A 22653-nucleotide genomic window follows, 5' to 3' on the forward strand; every position below is an offset into this window, starting at 1 on the left:
GATTCAGAAGGATTTGAGGCCTCAGACACTTGACACCTACTAGCTGTGTGACCCTGGGCAAGTTACTTAACCCTCATTGCCCTGCAAAACACACAAACACACATACACACAAAAATAGAATAGGCACAAAAATCCAGTGAAGAGAAGAATGCCCTGAAAAGCAGAAATGAACAAAATGGAAAAAGATATAGAAAAAATTTGCTGAAGAAAACTCCTTAAAAAGCAGAATTAGACAAATAGAGAAAGATGTACAAAAATTCACCAAAGAAAAGAATTCCTTGAGTAAGCTTATGGAACTCACAACACAATTGCTCCAAAAAACCTCCAAATAATGCCATTGGACAATTCCTGGAGCAGCAAAACCCACAAAAGAATGGGCTGAGATGATTTTCCAGCCAAAGATAGCTTAGAAGGTATGCAGGAGGGGGCTGCTGTGCTGGGGTGGGAGTGGAGCCCAATCCCTTGGTCACACTGACACAGATCCAGTCCCAGGCAGTCTTTGCCAGAGAAAGAGACCCCTCAGAGCCTCTGAATCAGGTGTAGCACCAGCATCTTCTGGAACTAAGCTCACAGTCTGGTGAGAGGGCTGAGCAGTTGGCCAGGGGAAGATTACAGGGGTGTCTGCTGGCACTGAGGCAGAACTTGGGTGTTTTACCACTGCTGGGAATCAGGAAGTAGGCTTGAGTAGCAAGTAGCCCAGGTAAGGGAGGAGTGCAAGTTTATTGGAGCTAACAACCACAGCACACAAAGTTTTGCTGCCTGGTTAATTAGTAAGTTGGCCTGCAGTTATCTACAGACCAGAGAACAGAACAGGCAAGTGAAGAACCTGCCCCTCCTTAAATCATACCACCTGGGACCCCCTGAAGCTTGGGACAGTGCAGCCTGGAAACAGTGCCCCACTTTAAGAAGGAGTTAAAAGTCAAGTAAAAGGCAAGATGAGTAGTCAGAGAAAGATGTGGACCATAGAAAGTTTCTTTAGTGACAAGGAGTGAGGTGCACCCTCAGAAGAGGATAGCAACATCAGAGCTCCTACGTCCAAAGCTTCCAAGAAAATATGAATTGGTCTCAGGCCATAGACGCACTCAAAAAGGATTTTGAAGATAAAGTAAGAGAGGTAGAGTTAAAAATGGGAAAAAAAGAATTCCTTAAAAAGTAGAGCTGGCCAAATGGAAAAGGACATTCAAAAGCTCACTGAAGAAAATAATTCTTTAAAAATTAGAATGGGGGGTGGGGGTGGGGAGTAGCTAGGTAGCACAGTGGACAAAGCACTGGCCTTGGATTCAGGAGGATCTGAGTTCAAGTCTGGCCTCAGATACTTGACACTTACTAGCTGTGTGATCCTAGGCAAGACACTTAACCCTCATTGCCCTGCCCCCCCCAAAAAAAAAATTAGAATTGGGCAAGTGGAAACTAATAATTTTATGAGAATGAACCAATAAAACAAAATGAAAAGAACAACAAAATTGAAGAAAATATGAAATATCTCATTGGAAAAACAACTGACCTACAAAATAGGTAAAGGAGAGATAATTTAAGAATTATTAGGGGGCAGTTAGGTGGTGCAGTGGATAAAGCACTGGCCCTGGATTCAGGAGGATCTGAGTTCAAATCCAGCCTCAGACACTTGACACTTACTAGCTGTGTGACCCTGGGCAAGTCACTTAACCCTCATTGCTTTACAAAAGAAAAATAATTATTGGACTGCCTGAAAGCCATGATGATACACACACACACACACACACACACACACACACACACACTCTCAAAGAGTGAGAGAGACAGAGCACATAAGCATCATATTTCAAGAAATTATCAAGGAAAACTCTCCTGATATCCTAGAAACAGAGGGCAGAATAGAAATTGAAAGAATATACTGATCACTGCCTGAAGTAGATCCCAAAATGAAAACTCCCAGGAATATTATAGCCAGGGTAAGAAGAAAATACTACAAGCAGCCAAGAAGGAAAAAAAAAATCAGATATTGTAGAGCCATGATCAGGATAACACAATATTTAGCAGTTTCTATACTAAAGGACTAGAGGGCTTGGGATTTGATATTCTGGAGGGCAAAGGAGCAATGATTTACAACCAAGAATCACATACCCAGCAAAACTGAGTATAATCCTTCAGGGGGAAAAAAAGGAATATTCAATGAAATAGAAGCCTCTCAAGTATTCCTGATGAGATGACCAGAGTTGAGTAGAAAATCTGACTTTTCAAGTGCATGACTCAAGAGAAGTATAAAAAGGTTAACAGGAAAGAGAAATCAAAAGAGATTCAGTGGGGCAGCTAGGTGGAACAGTGGATAAAGCACCAGCCCTGGAGTCAGAAGGACCTGAGTTCAAATTTGACCTCAGACACTTAATATTTACTAGCTGTGTGACCCTGGGCAAGTCACTTAACCCCAATTGCCTCACACACACACATACACACACAAAGAGATTCAGTAAGGTTAAACTGTTTACATTCCTATATGGGAAAGTGATATTTGTAACTCCTGAAAACTTTCTCATTATTAGGGCAGTTAGAAGTTTATATAGACAGAGGGCATGGGGGTGAAAGTTGAACATGATGGATAATTGCCCAAAATATAAAACTAAGGAGTGAGAAAAAGGAATGCACTGGGAGAAAGGGAAAGGGAGAGCTTGAATGGAGTAAATTATCTGACAAAAAAAAAGGTGTGAAAAAAGCTTTTATAGTGGAGGGGAAGATGGGGGATGTGTAAGGGAGTATGTGAACCTTATTCTCATAAGAATTGGCTTAAAGAGGGAATAACATACACAATCAATTGTATATAAAAATCTGTCTTACCTAATAGGAAAGTAAGAAGGAAAGGCATTAAGAGAAGGGCAGAGAGGGCGGCTAGGTGGCGCAATGGATAAAGCACTGGCAAAGCACCGGCCCTGGATTCAGGAGTACCGGAGTTCAAATCCAGCCTTGGACATTTGACACTTACTAGCTGTGTGACCCTGGGCAAGTCACTTAACCCTCAATGCCCTGCAAAAAAAAAATCATATGAGAGGTAGAAGAAACATTGAGAAAAGGAATGAGAGTGATGCAAGAGAATTATGAAAAAAGAGTCAGCAACTTAGAAAAAGAAAACAATTGCTTAAAGAATACAATTGGCCAAATGGAAAAGGAAGTACAAAAGCTAACTGAGGAAAACAACTCCTTAAAAAAGAGGGGCAAGAGGGGGGAACTGATAAAAGGGAGAGTGGATTGAGAGAGATAAAAGCCAGAAGCAAAACACTTTTGAGAATGGACAGGGTGAAAGGGGAGAGAGAGAGAGAGAAAGAGAGAGAAAGGGGGAGAATAGGATGGAGAGAAATACATAGTTATAACTGTGAAAAAATTTACAGCAAGTTTCTCTGATTAAAACCTCATTTCTCAAATATATAGAAAACTGAGTCAAATTTATAGTAATAAGAGCTGTTCCTCAATTGATAAATGGCCAAAGGATATGAACAGGAAGTTTTCAGGCAAAGTAATCAAAGCTAGTTATAATCATATGAAAAAAAGGCCTTAACTCACTATTGATTAGAGAATGCAAATTAAAACACCCCTGACATACCACCTCACACCTATCAAATTGACTAATATGACAAAAATGGGAGGGTATGTGAGAAAATTGGGAAACTAATGCACTGTTGGTGCAATCTGTAGAGCAATTTGGAACTATGCCCAAAGGGCTATAAAACTGCATACTCATTGACAAGCCATACCAGTACTAGGTCCATATCCCAAAGAGATAAAAAAAGAAAAAGTACCTATATACACAAAAATATTTGTAACAGTTCTTTTAGTAGTGACAAAGAATTGGAAATTGAGGGTATGTCCATCAATTGGGGAATGTCTGAACAAGTTGTTGGATGTGATTGCGATGGAATACTATTGTACTATAAGAAATGATGAGCAAGATGCTCTCAGAAAAACCTAAAAAGACTTATATGAACTCATTCAAAGTGAAATAAGCAGAACCAGGAGACCATTGTGTACAGTAACAGCAATATTACATGATGATCAACTATAAATGGCTTAGCTAGTCTCAGAAATACAATGATCCAAGACAGTTCTGAAGGACTTATGATAAAAAATGTTATCCATCTCTTGAAAAAGAACAAAGAACTGATGGAGTCTGAATACAAATTAAAGCATATTTTTCTTTATTTTTTGTCTTTTTTTTCACAACATGACTAACATGGAAATATGTTTTCCATGACTGCACATATATAACCTATATCAAATTGCTTGCCTTCTTGATGAGGTGGGCAGGGCAGGGAGGGAGGGAGAGAATTTAGAACTAATTTTTTTTATATAAACAAATGTTAAGAATTGTTTTTACATTTCATTGGAGGAAATTTTTTTTTTAATTTAAAACAGAAACAGGCCCTTCTGATATTTGGTTAACCTGGGTGTTTTCCCTTATCACTGAATAAAACCTAGCAATGCAAAGCAAGAGAAGTATGCATATGTAGTGGGATGGGGGTAGGGGGGAAACAAGTGGGCAAAAGAAATGGACCTGAGGTGACCATCAGTAGGCACCATACCACCAGAGATTCTAAATCAGGACGTCTTAAACTTGATTTCTACTTGCAACCCATTTTTGCCTCAGAAATTTTTACATGGCCCTCACATTCAGTTATGTGACCCACAATTTAAGAAGCTTTGCTCTACATGATTAATGATATGCCAAATTCCATTCCAAGTGCCAGTGGCTCATCATTTCTGTGCTTGGTGTCTTAATTTCACAATCTATTAAATTTGGGAATAACTGAGGCATTGATGGAGCCATGGAAATACATTCTCCTACAGAGATGAAATCATAGATTTGGATCAAAAAAATTTTTTGAAGGCTTTTTGCCCAAGATAGTACTAAACAACTCTTGTTTTTACAAATGAATGCTGGATCAAAGGACATATCAGAAGCTGTAGTGAAATGACTTTGCCCAGTTGCTCTTTTCTTAATAGTTTTATTGTTGGCATGTACCCCTTAGGTATTCAATATTTTCTGGTCTTAAGGTGTAGCTTAGCTTGGCCAGCAGTGGGGAGTTAGAGATGGTATTCCTTGGGAGTCTGAAGGGTAAAGTATCCCAGAAAAATGATATTAAAGAATTTTAGGTTGAAGAGATTTGCCTAATTCCATACTATCATAATTCAATAATTAAGGCTGGATAATCACCTTCCACAGAGCAAAGAACAACATCTCTGTTTGATCAAATCCATGACAATTGAACCAGAGCTGAGTCAACACCAAGATCAAGACTGGCAGAAAGCAGTTAAGCCAGAGAGATCAAGAGAAGTAAATGAATGTCTTGTTTTTGGTATTAAAAACCAGGATGAATCTTTAAAATCTTTGCAAGATGTCAAACTGTTAAAGTTTTCATTTATAGTGTAATGCATTTCTATATCCAATCCCAACTTCCAATGTCTATTCCCCCCTTTAGTGTTTCACAATAAATAAAATTAATTTAACACAGTAATTTAAATTAAATGAGAGGTTTGTGTACAATAATTGGAGGAAGAGTCTGGTGAATAAAGTTTCTGTGTTCATACATTATGCAGGGGTCCTAAAGTTTAGGGAATCCCAGAAAGTAAAAAGGAGTAGTGACATTTAGAAACCTGAAGGAGGCACCTGTAAGCCAAGACTTAGGAAGTAGACTATTGGACAAAGTGAATAGGTATCATGGCCAAATCAATAGGATTATAGCTTAATGCCACCAATTTGGTTTCTCTCCCAGAATAAAACATGTCCCACCAGTATTGAGTGAGAATAAAAAAAGTTCAGCCAAATTATCTTCACCCAAAGGGTGAAGTCCAGAACATTTATCATTCCTATTAATGTAATAAGCGTGAACCCAGATACCCTCACTCCCATGACCCCAGGACTTGGACTCCTTGACAATAAATCATGTTCTTGTTGCCTGTAAGGAGTATAGCAGTAGAAATAACATTTCATTTGTAGCCAAAATTCCTGGTTTCAAATTCTTGCTCTATTATTCACTTACTGAATGACCATGGACAAGTCACTTAACTCCTCTCAGGGGTAGTTTCTTCAGCTATAATATAATGTAGTTTAACTAGATTCTTTACAAGGGCCTCCATCTCCAAATCCCATGATTCTATGTACCCTCTCCTTAGAAGCAGCCAATTATGTTGTATACATAGAAGAAATAAGATGCTCTATTCTTATCCCCTCTGCCACATGCACATCACCTCAAAGCCTTCTATTTGAGTTGTTTCTGTATTTAATCTCATCATCTCAAACTAAAGTAAACTAGGGGTTGTTGCTGTTTAGTTGTTTCAGTTATGTTTGAATCTTTGTGACCCTATTTGTGACCCTTGGCAAAGATTCTGGAATAGTTTGCCTTTTCATTCTCCAGCTCATTTTACAGATGAAGAAACTGAGGCAAACACTTAAGGGACTTGTTCAGGGTCACATTGATAGTAAGTGTTCGAGGCCAGATTTGAACTCAGGATGATGAGTCTTCCTGACTTCAGGCCCAGCACTCTATCCATTATACCACCTAGCTGCCCAATAAATTTGGTCATTTATTAAATAGTGAAATTTCAACATCTCTCTCAATCAATTAAGCTCAGAGCCTCCATATTAGTTATTTAATAAACAAGAAAAACTCCCCATAATAATTACTTATATTTCTTTCATTATTATTCTTTCTCTAAGGATTAAATAAATGTTAAATAAATAAAAGTTGGAGTTATTAAAGATATAATTAATTAATGTGATAAAATAATGGAATTTGGCAGACACCCAGGGATCCCACCTGATTGATTTAGTATTGTTTGAGAAACCAACTAAGTACCTACTTGGGATGATTAGATATAAGCCACACCTGGCTTGCCCTGAGTTACATATACTGCTGACATCAGCAGGGGGACCACTCTCAGCCATGCAAATTGAAGGACCTCTCTTTTGGGGGAGGGAGAGAAAAAATAGAAAAGGGAATGCTCGCTCAGAGGAACTCTCTTTTTCCTGTTGGTGAACTTCCAAGAGTGGACTGGAGAGGGTCTGCACAGCTGACTTCCATAGAAACTACGGACCCCAGGGGGTGAATTAATAGAAACGAAGCCAGCTCTTCAAATTAGCTGACCTGGAAGCAAGTTTGGGGATTGAGTCAGTCTTTGCTAGAGCCAGGGAGCTTATCCATTTTTCTCTTCCCCTATTCCCTTGTCCCTGGCTTTATTAGCTTCACCTTTGTTATATATTTTATTCCCATTAATAAAACTTGATTCGTTTGTGGAAAAGAGGCTGTTAATCTCCTTTCTTATTAGCCTGGGAGAAATAACTTTAAAAGGCAGTTTGGAAGGGAGTAAACTTTGGACCTAGAGGTCCCTCATTATTTTCTGAACTGCAATATTACAGTGAGCCACCCAATTAACTCTCCTCATATTAAATTTGGCCCCTACATAACAATGAAACCAGTAATAACAATGATAAGTAATTATTTACAACCTTTTAGCTGTGAGAAAAAGCACAGCCAAAGTCACCTCAAACCCTAACTGTAGAAATAGTTGAATTCTCCTTATTTCTGGAAGTACAGTTTCACTATTTAGTTTATTCAAGACACCAAATAAAATATCTCTTCAAGAATCCTCTTTATCCTTTTCATAAGTCAAAGATTTACATAGTTTTATCAGGAAAGAATCTCTTTCCATCTTCTCTCCAGCTTTTTTCAAGCCCTCACACGAAAAAAATCTCTTCATTTTTTTTTCAAATCACAACTCTGAACAGTCTCTTCAAGCTAACAGTTCAAATGACCATTTCCACAACATTTCAATTAGCTTTTAGGAGCATAATCTGTAGACTCTTTGGGAGAGCCTTGTGAACTAGATATTATAAGTGTTAGAAATATCACTTTGTTATAGCCATGAAGATTTTTACAAATTAAATAATATACATAGAGGGAGAAAATATAGATACTAAATCTCTTTCAATTACTCTTTGCCAGTTAATTGAAAAATTAGTCATAGTTAATGCATATAAATATATAGCTGTGTACATTTAACACAGAAGATTATGGATCATGGAATTGCTTTTCAGTAGAGACAACATAGGAATGGGGGTGAGATCCGTGGTACAAGTAATCTAAAAAGATGGATTATTTTAAAAAAATAATCTTTAGAAATATATTATTTGATCTCAGCTGGGACATCGTAGGTGGCATCACATGGCCATGACTCCTGAGGCTGCTGGGCCCTCGCTGCTGGACTGGTTTCGCTGAGTCTCTTGGAGCCTGATCCTGGCCCTGCCAGGAGGACTGGGCAGCCTCCCAGGAGGCCCTGCACTTCCATGGCAATGAGGAGATCATAGAGGTGGTGGAGCTGGGTCCCGACCCACATGACCCTGATGACCTTGCCCAGGAGATAGATGGAGTGGACTTTGAAGAAGAAGAGGAGCTGGAAGGGCAGGGGGACAACGAGGTCTGGGGGGACATGGTGGACTAAGACATGGACAGTGGCATGGAGAGCCCCGATGACAGCTAGGTCACCTTTGCTCATCACTCAGCCTCTGTGTTTTGTGAAAGCCTGGACCCCAAGACCAACACCTGGCAGTGACCAGGGGCGAGGACTACAAAGTCTTTGTGTGAATGCTCATTGATGGAGAGCTGCTCCTAGAATGTCCTGGCCATAAGGACTGTAACCTGAAAGACCTGTCCTGCCACCTGTCGCAAGTCCTCCCTGATGGGAGGAAAGCCATGGTTGGTTATGAAGATGGCACTGTCCAGATCTTGGACCTGAAGCAGGGAAGCCACATCCATGTGCTCAAAGGAGCCGAAAGTCACCAGGCCCCACTGACGTGTGGCTACCAACCTGTTTGGGAGCCTCATTCTCACTGGTTCTGTGGACTGTCAGGCCAAGCTGTTCAATGCAGCCACCGCCGAGGTGGTGGGTGTTTTCAGACCAGAGACTGTGGGTCCATAGCTTAACCCTGGGAAGGATGGAGAAAGTGAATCCAATTCAGAGGTTTTTGCAATGTGATGTCACTGGCCACTGTTGGCTACCTTGATGGGAGCTTGGCCATTTATGACCTGTCTACACAGAGCTTGAGACACCAATGCCAGCACCAGTCAGGTATCATGCAGCTGCTGTGGGAGGAGGGGGCAGCCATGGCATACACCTGAAGCCTCGATAGTGCTGTCCCGCACTGGGATGCTCACACAGGATGTTTGGTTAGTGACTACTGGGGCTACACAGCTGAGATCCTTGACTTTGCTCTCAGCAAAGACGCCTCCCTGGTGGTGACCACATCTGGAGACCACAAAGCCAAAGTGTTCTGTGTCCAGAGACCCAACTGTTAGCAGAGACTCCTGTCCCTGGCTCTGGGCTCTCGGTTCATAGGGAGAGGGGGAGATGGAGGGCGACTGGGTCTCTCCACCAGGGATGCCAGGGAGGCTGACTTCATCTCCTAGATGTTGCTATCTCCCACCTTTCTCAATATAGACACTGCCCCCCTCCCTCTTGTTGACCTTTCAGAGTGAAGTTCAGTTCTGCTGTTGTCACCTTCCACTTGTGGTGTTCCTTGGGGCTCTGATTCAGCTGGGGGTTGTGGGAGATGAGAAGCAGGTCATTAGAAGCTCTTTCCTTCTCTTCCCCTTCCCCCCCAAGGCCCTCTAGTACCTTGGATATGGGTGTGGGGTGTGAAGGGAAAGGGGATATGATTACAGAGGTTTTAAAAATTCAAAATAAAATATGATTTCCAGAAATATATTATTTGATATTTTCCAGTAGATGTGTTGCCTTATGTTTTTATTAGACTAGTATGATAAGAATGAGTTTGTAATCCTTAAGTTCATACCAACTACTATATAGTTGGAGGGAGCAGGGTTGATGGATTAGAAACATAATGGGAGTGAGGAAGCCAGCATTTAATTGGGCATTTTCCAAGACTAAATACTTTGTGAATAACTCACCTACTCCTACTCAGATGACTCATCATGCTATGGAGGTAGCTTTATGTTCTTGAAGGCTATGCTGATTGAAAATTCTGACAGATTTTACCATGCCTGAAATTTTTTGTGACAAATCATTGGTCCTGGCAACAGGCTATGTCTGCTTTCTGGAGACCAGTCTGGCTAAGTATGTACAGTCTCCCTACCAGTTATCTAGCCACTTGGTAATGACAAACTGAAAAACAGGATGTAACATTTATAAAATTAAGTACAAGGTAATTGGAGGAAAGAGAACACACTAATAAACAGGAGAATCATGAAATACTTCCTACATGAAAGGTGGTCAGCAGTACCAAAAGTTGCAGAGAAGTCAAGAAGGATGAGAACTGAGGAAAAGCCATGAGAAATTAAACAATCCCTGCCCTGAAGGACTTTGCATTTTATTGGACGAGATGACATGAACATATACAAGGATGTAGAAGGATGTGTGACATGAACCTAAATAAAAATATATTTGCATATATTTATGTGTCTATGTACATACATGTGTGTGTATGTGTGTGTGTGTGTGTGTGTGTGTGTGTGTGTGTGTGTGTGTGTAAAGTAATCATTTTAGAAAGGCTCAGGCTGTGGCTCAGTGCATAAAGCACTGGCCCTGGATTCAGGAGGACCTGAGTTCAAATCCAGCCTCAGACACTTGACACTTACTAGTTGTGTGACCCTGGGCAAGTCACTTAACCCTCACTGCCCTGCAAAAAACAAAAACAAAAAAAGAAAGGCTCAGGCTAGAGCTGCCTTGCAAGGGAGCCTAAGTCATTAAATACCAAGCAAGTTGAGAGAGAGACAGAGAGAGGCACAGAGTGAGAAAGGCAGAGAGAGGGAAAGAGACAGAGACAGACATACACAGAGAGAAAGATAGAGAGGGAGAGACAGACACAGGAAGACAGAGAGCAGGGAGAGACAGAGACAGAGACAGAGAGGAGAAAGGAGGGAAAAATGTTTGTAGGGATAGCAGATGGATGCTTTCCAGGAGATTGACTCTAAGTCTTAGAGTAGCCAGAGACTATCTTTCTGGAGTTCATTGTTATTGAGTCATTTTCAATCGTCTGACTCTTTTTTTGTTTGTTTGTTTATTTGTTTTGGTGAGGCAATTAGGATTAAGTGACTTGCCCAGGGTCACACAGCTAGTAAGTGTTAAGTGTCTGAGCTTAAGTATGAGTTAAGTAGCTGCCCCATGTTTGACTCTTTGTGACCCCATTTGGGGTTTTCTTGACAAAGACACTGAAGTAGTTTGCCACTTCCTTCTCCAGCTCATTTTACAGATGAGGAAACTGAAGCAAACAGGATGTCTGAGGTCATATTTGAACCCAGAACAATGAATTTTCCTGACTCCAACCTTAGCACTCTATCCACTGTGCCACCCTACTGTCTTTTTGTTTTGTTGTCTGATCTTATTTTCCTGGAACCTTTCAACTTCATGATTTCAAAAATAAATTCAATTCACTTAAATTCAATAAGTGTTAATTAAGCATCTGAAATATGCCTAGTGACAGGCAGCATGGTATAGGAGATAAAAAACTGGTTTTGGAGTCAGGAAAACCGGGGTTCAATACCTATCTTAGAAATATCCTAGTTTGGGCAGCTAGGTGGCACAGTGGATAGAGCACTGGCCCTGGAGTCAGGAGGACCTGAGTTCAAATCCGGCCTCAGACACTTAACACTTACTACCTGTGTGACCCTAGGCAAGTCACTTAACCCCAATTGCCTCACCAAAAACAAAGAAATATCCTAGTTTGTGTGACCATGGACAAGTTACTTAAGTTTTGCTGGAAGTTGTTCAGGTTGAATCTTGTACAACTTCCCTCCATATGCCAAGCAACTCAAAGTCTACAAATTACAACTGAGTTGCTAACTGGCTTTGGTAGAGGTAGTTCCTGACTTTAAATGTTCTCCCTCCAATAAATTAGAAGTCCAGACCAAACCAATAATAAACAAAAATCTCCTTTTTTTTATTTTAAAAAAAGGAGGAATTAAATTTATAATCAAAGAGTCATTTGGGCCAACAGTCAGAAGCAGGACTTTAACCCATGTCTTTTTAGCTTAGCTCTATATCCATTACACCATAGTACTGTGGTACCAGCATCTATACTTTATATAATACATAAGTTTTTCCCGTAGTGCCATACTTTTAGACCATATGCTATGTGAAATTTACAATCTGTTTTTGTTCAATGTAAGTAACTGACAAGCCCAGTGGCTAAAAGAGGAACAGAGGGAATAGTTTAATTCCCATCTGTTGAAGCATTTAAATTTCATTTTCATATTAGTGGATATAAAATACATTCTCTAATTTTAAGCCTTTCCTGTACTTATAGGTTGTTACTGAATCTGTTCTACTTGCAGGAGAGTAATCTCAGTTTTCATTCCTCATATCAAAGAGAAAGAAATTAAGTCTCATGCTTCTCTGTGGAAAAAAAAAAAAGTGAGAAATTCCCTGAGAGCCTCAGAGAGCTTCCTTTAGCATAAGCCTTATCAATTGCCAGGACCTTGGTTAGCATTAATAGCTTCTGGAAATTTAACACAGTGTCTCTGTGAATCAGACTTCTGTTGGTGATTGCACAAATTGAAACTTGAACAACCTGTCTATTCTAGTTTACCTCTTACCCCAAAAACATGTATCCAGGAATCAATCCTGCCTCTGCTTTGAATCTCAGGGGGTTTCCCTTTGTCTACCTTGTTTAGAAGGTATGTTAGCTTATGACTGATCTTGGCACCTGTCTCTTCTGTGACAAACCCATTCCATTCTTTGGAGCTTCATGTATTGATTTAGACATAAGGGATGATACCATAGGTAAATTAGGAGAGGAAGGACTAGTTTACTTTTTAGATCTATGGAAAGGAGAAAAATTATGACCAAACAAAAGATAGATAATATTATGAAATGCAAAATGGATGATTTTGATTACATTAAATTTAAAAAGGTTTTGTGCAAACAGAAGCAATGCAGCCAAAATTAAAAGGGAAGCAGAAAGCTTTGAAATGATTTTTACAGCCAGTGTTTCTGATAAAGGCCTCATTTCTAAAATATATAGGGAACTAAATCAAATTTATAAGAATGCAAATCATTCCCCAATTGAGAAATGGTCAAAGGATATGAACAGACAGTTTTCAGATGAAGAAATCAAAGCTATCTGTTGTCATATGAAAAAATACTCTAAATCACTATTGATTAGAGAAATACAAAGTAAAACAACTCTGAGGTATTACCATATCACAACTATCAGATTGGCTAATATGACAAAAAAGGAAAATAATAAATGTTGGAGAAGCTGTGGAAAAATTGGAAAAAACAGTAATGCATTGTTGGTGGAGTTGTGAACTGATCCAACCATTCTAAAGAGCAATTTGGAACTGTGCCCAAAGGGCTATGGGACTGTGCATACCCTTTGACTCAGTAATACCACTACTAGGTCTGAATGCCAAAGAAATCATAGAAAAGAAAAAAGGAACCACACATACAAAAATATTTATAGCAACTCTCTTTATGGTGGCAAAGAATTGGAAATTGAGGGAATGCCCATCAATTGCGGAATGGCTGAACAAGTTGTGGTATATGAATATAATGGAATACTATTGTGCTGTAAGAAATGGTGAGCAGGCAGATTTTAGAAAAACCTGAAAAGACTTAAGTGGACTGATGCTAAGTGAAGTGAGCAGAACCAGGAAAACACTGTACACAATAGCAGCAACATTATGTGATGATCAACTGTGATAGACTTGGCTTTTCTCAGCAGTGCAATGATCCAAGACAATTCCAAAGAACTCATGATAGAAAATGTTCTCCACATCCAGAAAAAAGAACTGTGGCTTCTGAGTACAGATTGAACCATACTGTTTCTACTTTTTGGTTGTTTTTCCCCCTTTTTTTGAGGTTTTTCCCTTGTATTCTGATTCTTCTTTTACAACATGACTGATGCAGAAATATGTTTAGTGTGATTGTACATTTATAATCTATATCAGATTGCTTTCTGTCTTGGGGAGGGGGAGGGAAGGGAGAGGAGAGAGAAAAACTTGGAACTAAAAATCTTATGAAAACAAATGTTGAAAACTATCTTTACATGTAACTGGAAAATAATACAATACTTTTATGATAAAAAATAAAAAAAGAAGTCCTTCACTAAAACAAAACAAAACAAAACAAAAACCCAACTCCATGTCCAATTCTAATTTTTAAGGCATTGTTTTCTTCAATAAGATTATGCACCTTTTTTTCCATTTGGCCAGATGAATTTTTTAAGGCATTGTTTTCTTCAGTGAAATTAATCACTTTTTTTTCCATTTGGCCAGATGAATTTTTTGAGGAATTGTTTTCTGCAGTCAATCTTTGTGCTTCCTTTTCCAAGCTGCTGATTCTTTTTTCATAGTTTTCTTGTTTTGCTTTCATTTCTCTCCCCATTTTTACTTCTACCTCTCTCAATTGATTTTTTAAATCCTTTTTGAGCTCTTCCAGGAAGGATTTTTATTCTTGAGTCCAATTCACCTTCCCTCTTGAGACTTCACATGTAGGCAGTTTGAGGGTATTGTCCTCATCTGAGTTTGTGTTTGCCTCTTCCCTGTTGATACAGAAGCTCTCAATGGAGAGGGCTCTTTTTTGCTTCTTACTCATTATTGCAGCTTATTTATTTATTTTTTAAGGTGAGGTCTGCTCTGGGGGCACCAGGGTCCTTGTTTTGGGCTTCTTGTGCAGGGGTATAGGTGCTGTGTGACCGGCTTTTTACACTGAGGCCTTTATGGTGTGTGTAGTTCGTCCGCCCTACACTTCCTGTCTGAGCGTACTAGGATCAGTGGGCCTAGTCGTGCCTATCCTGTTCGTGGCCCTCCAGCTGGCAACTTGCCCTCTCAGCTGGTGCAGGTAGGTTTTTCCACTGTCCTGCTGGGCCACCAGATTTTTGAGCCAGGATCCAAGGGCCTCAGTTGTTCAGCTGTGACCCACAGCTTCCTGCTGACTTGCCCCGACCCCCTCGGCAATGGGCTGCTGCCCTGCTCTGTGCCTCCCTTTTGCCCAAGACAAACCAACCTTTCCTGAAGTCTTCTAAATTATCTCTGGTTGGAAGACTGTGTCTCTCTGTCTCTTTGCAGGTTCTGTAGTTTCAGAATCTGTCCAGAGGCTTGATTTAATGTTCTTTTTGAGGGAACATAAGGAGAGCTCAGGCAGCTTGCTGATTCCTCTCCGCCATCTTGGCTCCACCCTAGAGTCAATCTTTCTTTACCATGAGTTTAGAATGTTTTGGTACACTGTAGTAGAAAGAGCACTGGGCTTCCTGATTCTGTGATCTTGGCTAAGATATTTAACTTCAGACAGGCCCAGTTTTCTCCTCTATGAAATGAGGACAATAGAACCATATAAGATAACAAAATTACCCATGTTATAGTTTAAAGTTGCTGTTGTTTGGGGGCATCTAGGTGGTGCAGTGTATAAAGCACCGGCCCTGGATTCAGGAGGACCTGAGTTCAAATCTGGCCTCAGATATTTGACACTTACTAGCTGTGTGACCCTGGGCAAGTCACTTAACCCTCATTGCCCCACAAACAATAAGAATATTCAGAGTATAACATCCCAACCAAAGGGATACATAGCTAAGGTGTTTCTGTGGATAGTGTTGGGCCTAGAGTCAGAAGTCCTGAGTTCAAATTTGACCTCAGACATTTTACTAGCTGTGTGACTCTAGTCAAGTCACTTAACTTTTTCCTGTCTCAGTTTCTTCAAATGTAAAATGAGGATAATAATAGCATTTACTTACCAGGGTTTTTGTGAGGATCAAATGAGATATTTATAAAGTGTTTAGCATTGTACCTGGCACAGAGGAGGCATTTAATAAATGCTTCCTTCTTCTTTCTAAAAAGGCAAAAGAGGGGCAGCTAGGTGGCACAGTGGATAAAGCACTAGCCCTGGATTCAGGAGGACCTGAGTTCAAATGTGGCCTCAGACACTTAACACTTAACACATACTAGCTGTGTGACCCTGGGCAAGTCACTTAACCCCAATTGCCTCACTAAAAAAAAAAAAAAAAAAAAGGCAAAAGAATGGCAGAAAAGTCACAAGGAATTAAGCACTTTTGCTTTAATGAATGTGAAGTTAGCCTCCAGTGCATGGTCTATGCCACTGCTATTCCAGGCACAGCTTCCACAGGGCCTGTGTTGTGAACTTTCTCAACAAAGGAATGTGAAGATGTAATTGAGAGGAGTTCATAGGTCCCACTGTTGAGGAGGATATCCTCCCCTAATTCCCTCATTTTCCCAGTTTGAGTTATCTTTCCTACTCTTCTCAAATCCAGTGGGCTATATGCCTCTGTGATTGACCTAACATCTCCAGGTGTTGTCTTACTCACCCATCATTTGCACCATGTCTGGGAAACATATAAGAAGCTGATGCAAGAGCTACAGAAGGCTAACCAGGCTGATAGCCAAGTGACTTCACACCAGATGGAAGAACACAAGGACTGGGGTAAGTTGGTGATGATGATGAAGATGTTGATGCCAAAATGGGTTAAATAATATGAATTATTTGGGCTGAAGCAGAGAAAGGTTTCGCAGCTAAGTAGCATAGAGTAGATAGAGCTCTGGACTTGGAGGCAGAATCTGAGTTCAAATCTTCCCTTAGATATTTATTAGCTCTGTGACCCTGAGCATGTCACTTAACCTTTCTCAGCTTCAGTTTTGTCATCTGTAAAATGGGAACACCTATCTCTCTGGGTTGTTGCAAGGATCAAATGAGATAATATTTGTAAGGTGCTTTGTAAATACTGAACATTTTATAAGTGTCAGCTCCTATTGTAAAAGAAGCATAGCCTATTTGATAATAAATAGTGTTGGACTTTAACACCAGAAAAAGTTGGATTTGAATCCTTTGACATTCTCTCTCTCTCAATCCATTTCCTCATCTGTAAAATGCAGAATAGTAATACCACCTACCTTAGAAGGTTGTGAGAATCCAGTAAAATAATAAAGTGAATTGCTTTATTTCAATGTTGTTGCTCAGTGGTGTCCACTATGACCCCTTTTGGGGTTTTCTTGGCACAGATACTAGAGTGGTTTGTCATTTCCTTCTCCAGATTATTTTACACATGAGCAACTGAACCAAAGAGGATTAATAGACTTGCCCAGGGTCACACAGGTAGCAAGAATCTGAGGCAAGATTTGAACTCAGGAAGCTAAGTCTTCCTGACTCCAGGCCTGGGACTTTATCTACTGGGCCAACTAGCTGCCCTTATCTAAATATTAGCTCTTGTTATAAGGAACTTCTGCTTGGGATAATAGTCAATTTATCTCCATTCTCTCCACAGATTATTCAAAGGAAATAAACTTAATTTGAAAAATTTAGATTTAGGTTAGTTATAAGAAAGAATTTTCTGAGAGACAAGAGTCGATCCGAAGGAATCATTCTTTGGCATTGATAAGCACCTGCTCTCCTTCCCCACCCCTCAATATCATTGGGCTAAGAGCAGTAGATGGGATTAGGGAACAGTTTTAAACCAAATGGCTGTTTCTCCCTACTTTTTGATATTCAAACCAACCAGACAAGAAGGCAACTAAAGAATTGTACCTAAAAAGAAATGTTGGTTGCAATGGAGATTTTGAAGATCTCATAAAATGAATTTCAGGAAACTGAGCTCTACCACCTGGTATAGAAGTGATTCATAGTTAGGAGTGGAAGGTATTGGAAGAATGAGGTCATGGGCTTATATTGTGTTCCAAGAGGAGAGAGCTCAAAGACTTCAGAGATCATGATAAGCAGTGTGGATCACTGGATACAGCATTGCACTGTGAGTCAGAAAGACAGGATCAAGTCATTAGTCAGAGTCCTTACTACCTATATAACCCTGAGCAATCAGTTAACCCCTGTGGACCTCAGATACCTGCACTATAAAATGAGGAAGTTGTGCTCAACTTCTAAAGCCCTTCCTTGCTAAGGTCCACAGAGGCCAAGAACTTACCCAAAGTCATACAATTAGTAGCAAAGTCAGTACTATGACCCCATTCATAGGCCTATTGGTCTCTATTTGGTGTGTGTGGAGGGGACAGGGTGGGGGGCTTGGTCACCAGGCTAGTGACCCTTTATTTCCCTCCAGGCTCTGCTTCCACTCTTTTTTTTTTTTTTTTTTTTTTAGTGAGGCAATTGGGGTTAAGTGACTTGCCCAAGGTCACACAGCTAGTAAGTGTGTTAAGTGTCTGAGGCTGGATTTGAACTCAGGTACTCCTGACTCCAAGGCCAGTGCTCTATCCACTACGCCATCTAGCTGCCCCCTCTGCTTCCACTCTTGAGACTTCTCCACCATAGCCTTCCGCAACCCTCCTCCCCTCCCCCACCCTCTTCAGCTCCCTTTTGGGTGTTGTCTTTCCTCAGTAGAATGTAAGCTCCTTGAGAGCAGGGACTATCTTTTTGCTTACATTTGGATACCCAGTGCTTAGCATAATATCTGGCACAAAGTAAGCACTTGATAAATGCTTATTGCTTGCCTGTTGTTGCCTGTTTTAACTACTGGGATTTCCATTATATCATGATTAGTGTTGGGGTGCTTTCTATGTTTCACCTTTCTTTCCTTCCCGACTTCCCATACAACTATCTTGGGGTTAAGTGACTTGCCCAGGGTCACACTGTGTCAAGTGTCTGAGGCCAAATTTGAACTCAGGTCCTCCCGAATCCAGGGCCGGTGCTTTATCTACTGTGCCACCTAGCTACCCCACAACTATCTCTTGTTGCTGAGTGTCGAGCATCATTCTAACTTCAGGATAGAAGAGATTCCCCTATGATTCTCCCAGGAGGAAATACCTCTGCTATGAGGAAACAAAAGGTCAAAATAAAACTGAAATGCCTATAGTAGGAACCTGAGGACAGTTGAAAAAAAAAAAGTTGGTATTTCTTTTTTTTAAATCATAAAAGCATTTTATTATTTTCCAGTTACATGTAAAGATCGTTTGCAACATTTGTTTTCGTAAGATTTTTAGTTCCAAATTTTTCTCCCTCCCTTCCCTTCCCCCTCCCCAAGACAGAAAGAAATCTGATATAGGTTATAAAAGTACAATCACATTAAACATATTTCTGCATTAGTCATGTTGTAAAAGAAGAATCAGAATACAAGGGAAAAACCTCAAAAAAGAAATAGCAACAAAAAAAAAATAGAAGTATGAGGCAATCTGCATTTAGCATCCACAATTCTTTTTTCTGGATGTGGAGAACATTTTCTATCATAAGTTCTTTGGAATTGTCTTGGATCATTGCACTGCTAAGAAGAACCAAGTCTGTCACAGCTGATCATCACACAATGTTGCTGTTATTGTATACAATGTTCTCCTGGTTCTGCTCACTTCACTCAGCATCACTCCATTTAAATCTGTCCAGGTTTTTCTGAAATCTGACTGCTCATCATTTCTTACAGCACAATAGTATTCCATTATATTCATATACCACAACTTGTTCAGCCATTCCCCAATTGATGGGCATTCCCTTGATTGCCAATTCTTTGCCACCACAAAGAGAACTGCTATAAATATTTTTGTACATGTGGGTCCTTTTTTCTTTTCTATGATATCTTTCGGATACAGACCTAGTAGTGGTATTATTGGGTCAAAGGGTATGCACAGTCCCATAGCCCTTTGGGCACAGTTCCAAATTGCTCTTTAGAATGGTTGGATCAGTTCACAACTCTACCAACAATGCATGAGTTTTCCAATTTTTTTCCACAGTTTCTCCAACATTTATTATTTTCAAAAGGTTGGAATTTCAATAGAAGCTGGAAATAAAAAAGAAATAGAACTTTGAGGGAACCAGAAGAGGTGAATTCAGTCTAAACTGAAAATTGAAACAATTTAGAGCTAGAAACAATGTATAGACTTTCCAGGTAGTCAGGGTGAGTATTGCTGAAATAGCAATACATTGGATTCAGGTGTTTGGAACAGAAGGATCCAGACTAAAGGAGAGTCAGTAAGACTCATCACCTAAGAAGGACAGAGCAGGACTCTATTCTCCAGTAATTCTCAAATAATATAAAGTTTGTACCCTCAAATTTTGCAATCATCTGTACTAAAATAGCATAGGTGTTCTTGTGCTGAATAGCCTAAGAATGTGTTGCTTTACAGCTGATTGAAGAGGGGGAAATAGATAAGAGGGGCTGGGAGAGAAGACCCTATCTTTCTGAGCTTCTAACCATAGGAAGGTATTCCAAGCTCTTCTGAAGTGGAAGTGAAGGTTATGCCCCCACATTGCTGCTGGAAGGCAGAGAAAGGCTGTATCAATGATAGCAATTGCTTGAAGGTTGACAAGGAAGACTTTGGGGAGTAAGAGGAAAGAAGGAGCAGGTGATGAGTATCATGGCAGTTTGGAGGAATGGGCATGGTTGGGCCCTTTCAATGAATAGGCATTAATTATGGAGAGACTATAGCTATTCCTAGAACACCCAAGTACCTCATAGGATCCCCACCTCTTATCCTCTATTCTCTCTCTCTCTCTCTCTCTCTCTCTCTCTCTCTCTCTCTCTCTCTCTCTCTCTCTCTCTTTCTCTCTCCTTCCTGTTAGTAGAAACTCATGGCTCCAGAGAGAACCTTCTTGCTGCTGATGCTAATGTTGACACTGTTTGGACTGCTAGGGCTATGGTTGGCCCAGCCCTGTTCATGTGATTTCAGGCCAGAGAAGTGCAGACAGCAACATGTGACAAATGCCAAGAAATCTGTGCCTCATTGGGGGAAACGACACTGCAGTATCATAATCAAGAATGACAATTTCACCATCAGGGACCAGTGCAAGTCAAAGACTACTTTTCTCCATGGTAGAGCAAGGACCGTGGAATGTAAGATCCCCATTCATGTCATCTGCAGGAAGAGGAAGAGGTGCCGCCTGAGTAAACAGCCTTTCAAACAGATCCATTGCCTATACCAGGTGCCAGGGCAATTAAACAAATGGATGTACACAAACTCCCCAAAGAAAAGCAAGAGCACAGTGACTCAGGATGGGAAACCAGAGGTGCCTGTGCTCTTGCGGCCATAATCTCTCTCTCTCTCCAGAGCTCTGCTTTGGCATTTTAGGGCCTTACACAGATCTACATTTCTTAGTCTCACTCTGCTTTTCAGCTCCCCGCACCCAAACCCGTCACCCCTAATAATAATATAATATAACAATAACTCCTTCAAGGCTCAAATCATTGTCCATGTCATGAGCTATGGCAAAGCAGGGAAATGTCAGCTGGGGTGATGCACCGTAAAGACTTTATGTGCCTTGGGACCATTATGGTAGCTGTGAAACCATGGCAGGAAACCAGAAATGCTGGTGAATTGGGTTCTGGAATTGGTTGGGTTAAGTGAGTCCATGCAAAGCAAATTGATTGCATTATTTCATCCTAGAGTCAAAGAAATAGTCTGGGAGGCAGAGGGGCATAGTAGGCTGGTCCTATGCAGAGCTCTGGTGATCAGCTTAACACAGAAGACAGCAGGGCAGGACAAATGACCTCTTTTGTGTTCTGATACTATTAGATGAAATTGAATAGCATAGAAATACCAATGCCTCCCCTCTTGGAAAAGCTTTATTACAGATGGTGCTCACCATAAAAGTAGACAAATCATGCATTTACCTAAAATAGACTGAAGATATGAATACTTTTATGATGCACCACTACAATATCATATCAGAATTGGAAACAGATCTTAGCATTAAGAGGCAAGAGATATTAGCAATTATTGTTCCTAATTTTTTGCTTTATATTAGGGTGACTTGAATTAAGCTACGTGGTAATTTAGTAATAGAAGTGGGGCCAGGACCCAGATGTCCTGATTACTAGTCTAGGACTCTTTGAACTAAGATGGAAATCAGGAACATCTTCCCTTTTGGGGAACAAATTGAGGTGTCACATTCTCTTCATGATCATGCTTTCTGGAACTCTGGGACTTTCCCTCTACTGAGTTGGGGAAACTACCAAGTCTGGAACAAGTCTGCTAGGGTAGGGGTGTGTGTGTGTGTGTGTGTGTGTGTGTGTGTATGTGTTTGTATGTAACTAATGCCTTCTAGTCTTCCAAAGTTGTTCTCAGGATTTCCTCTAGAAACTACAACATAAGAAAGGAAGGAAAGAACAAATGAATGAAGCATTTGTTAAGCTTCTACCATGTGCCAGGCCCTATGCTAAACTTTCCCAATTTTTTTCCCATTCAATTCTCACAACTAGTGGTGTCAAATTCAAATAGAAATGGGACTACTAAATCCTGTGCTATGTGCTATTGACTTAGAAAATGACATTAACATTTCCTATATTTTGTTGTATTTTTACTTATTATGCTAAATGTTTCCCAATTAAAAGAATTTGGAACTCAAAACTTTAAATAAAAATGTTTATTTAAAAAAAATGTTTCCCAATTGCATGTTAATCTGGTTCTGTCCCATTCAGGAGTGTTGCTATTACAAGCCACCTCTGCTCACCACAACCCTGGGAGGTAGGTACTATTATTATCTCTACATAATAGTTGAGGAAAGTGAGGCAGAGAGAGATTAAGTGATGTGAGAAAATAATTATTAATAATGGATTTCTAGGAGAAATCCAGAAGCTGCTCTCCCCCTCCTCAGCCTGGGAAGAGCCTGCAGCTTAACAAAAGGAATGCAGATTGACCTTCCTGACTTCCTAGAGGAAGGAAACTTACCTTGACTAACCCCCAAGTCATGTCAATCAATGGAGTTGAATGATACTCTCTCTCTCTCTCTCTCTCT

General features: G+C 40.2%; 1 pseudogene; it reads left to right on the forward strand.

Moving 5' to 3' along the window:
- Window positions 1-8606: 8606 nt before the first annotated feature.
- Window positions 8607-20949, forward strand: LOC122738488 (annotated as a pseudogene).
- Window positions 20950-22653: the final 1704 nt, after the last annotated feature.

The sequence above is a fragment of the Dromiciops gliroides genome, chromosome 2 (genome assembly GCF_019393635.1).
Source record: "Dromiciops gliroides isolate mDroGli1 chromosome 2, mDroGli1.pri, whole genome shotgun sequence".
Taxonomy (NCBI): Eukaryota; Metazoa; Chordata; class Mammalia; order Microbiotheria; family Microbiotheriidae; genus Dromiciops; species Dromiciops gliroides.